The sequence below is a fragment of the Trachymyrmex cornetzi genome, unplaced genomic scaffold, assembly GCF_001594075.2.
Source record: "Trachymyrmex cornetzi isolate Tcor2-1 unplaced genomic scaffold, Tcor1.1 scaffold725, whole genome shotgun sequence".
Classification (NCBI taxonomy): domain Eukaryota; kingdom Metazoa; phylum Arthropoda; class Insecta; order Hymenoptera; family Formicidae; genus Trachymyrmex; species Trachymyrmex cornetzi.
Window position 1 is genome coordinate 623,948 of NW_017300054.1, and position 1,919 is coordinate 625,866.

A 1,919-nucleotide genomic window follows, 5' to 3' on the forward strand; every position below is an offset into this window, starting at 1 on the left:
TTAAAAGATATCTATTAGATATGTGTCTAGTAGATATCTTTTAGAAATGACTTAAAAGACATCTTATATTTGATATGACAGTTTGACATTTTAAGTTTCGCGACAGACTGACACCGCCGTATTAAATTATATATTGCGCGATTATAAAGGTTGATTCGAATTACGCGCGCTTCGCATTTATGCGTTCCGGAGTTCCGAGTTCCGAGCTCGGTTTCGCCTCTCGAATGCGTGCATTCGTTTATGCATTCGTCTTGGCGCGCGTCCTTGCGACGTACGACGACGTCGTAGACGCAGGCACCGGGTGTCCGGACGGGCTTCGCCATTTGGAGGCGGGAGGCATTAATTAAAGAAGTTTTGCAGCGGTTAACGCAGTGAGTATCACTTAATCTTTACAACTAACAGCTTTACAACTGCAGCTTTACAATAACCTCAAATTAATTCGATCGATCGCAAAGACATAGAGAATGGATTGCGCGATCCGTATTTAAGTATATAGATCGAGTTAATTTGAGTTAATTTGATACACTATAGTGTATCAAATGTGGTCGATAATAATGAGAGAGAGGGACTACTATAAAATATAAAACTTTGTATTTTATTTTGCAGGCAGACAAGACATTTTGCTCAAGACAAGACAAGACATTTTGCTCAAGACAAGACATTTTGCCCGCAGACAAGAGAATAATATGCAGGAAAATAATAGTATTTCCCGCAACCGCGTGTGCAACGGGTCGTGTTCGTCGGCCATCAAGGCCTCATACGCTGTTAAGCGTCTTCCCGCGACTGCATGTGCACCGATATCGCATTTTGTCTCCAGAATGCTGCAACCAGTTTCTTATATGTTTTACAATTAATGCGATAGTACAATAAATAACGGAGGATTGTCCACGCAGCTTTATCAAAGAAGTGCAGACATGGGTTTAAGAGTGCCGTTTAACATAGCATTGTATTCTTTGCTGACTTACATGAGCTGACGCTCATACAAGTTCTGACGACGGAATCAGCAATGAGGAAAATCTGCCTAACGCTGAAGAAATCAATGATAATGAGGAAAATCATTCTCATAACGATGACGAACTATTTAACAACCAACAAATTAACGATGAAAATCAGGTTTTAGGTAACAGTATACTTTTTGTCACGGCATATATGCAAACTTACTTTTATATAGAAATTAAATAATTTTTAATATATTTTTATTATTTCGTATATATATAGATCCAGAGATTGTTCTCCCACTTGAACATGTAAATGTAAACGGCGATATACGAGAAATTTGTGGTAAGTTATATTTTTCTTTAAAGTTCTTTAATAAAAAAATGTAAAGAAATAATCCTGGGATACAAAATATTTTAAAGTTATTTGTAACATTATTGGAAAAATTTATATCTATGCTGATAATGATTAAAATGTGAATGGTACATACACACAAATGCTTTCTTTTGTTGCAGATTGTAACAAATTAATTCGCCACCAACTTAATCAGTTTGAAACAGAGATGAGAAACGAAATAATTAAAAATATAACAAAATTGCAAGAAATACTTGCAATTTTAAGAGATAAATATCCAAGAAATGAAGGAAACAATGAAGTAACTATGGATTTAATACCTGATTTGCCATTTAATCCATTTACATCCGTCGAGGAGTATGTTTAACGAGACACTAAAAAATGATGAAACAATTCGTAAATGTTTTGTAAGTATCTTTTTATGTATGAATAACTACAAAAATATGGTATATATGAATGTACATATATAGGATATAGATAATTCACGGTGAATTATTTAGGCATTAATAACAGCTTTGACCGCCATAGGCTTGAATATGATTATACTTAGTGTTTTAATTTCAACAGTCCTAATAAATCTGATTTTTTTTTATGTAATACAATGCATTTCCTTATAATTTCTTTTTTTT

General features: G+C 34.2%; 1 long non-coding RNA gene across 2 annotated transcripts in view; it reads left to right on the forward strand.

The window, feature by feature from the left end:
* LOC108767749 (uncharacterized) overlaps nt 1-1,692 on the forward strand; it is a 2,287-nt gene extending 595 nt beyond the window's left edge. The window contains exons 2-5 of one of the 2 annotated variants that reach the window (XR_001940453.1): nt 150-371; nt 607-1,120; nt 1,219-1,281; nt 1,452-1,692. This is a non-coding gene — a long non-coding RNA (uncharacterized LOC108767749). Of the gene's footprint in view, nt 1-149; nt 372-432; nt 489-606; nt 1,121-1,218; nt 1,282-1,451 lie in introns of those variants that run through there. The other variant, XR_001940454.1, reaches the window with a different exon arrangement.
* Nucleotides 1,693-1,919: the final 227 nt, after the last annotated feature.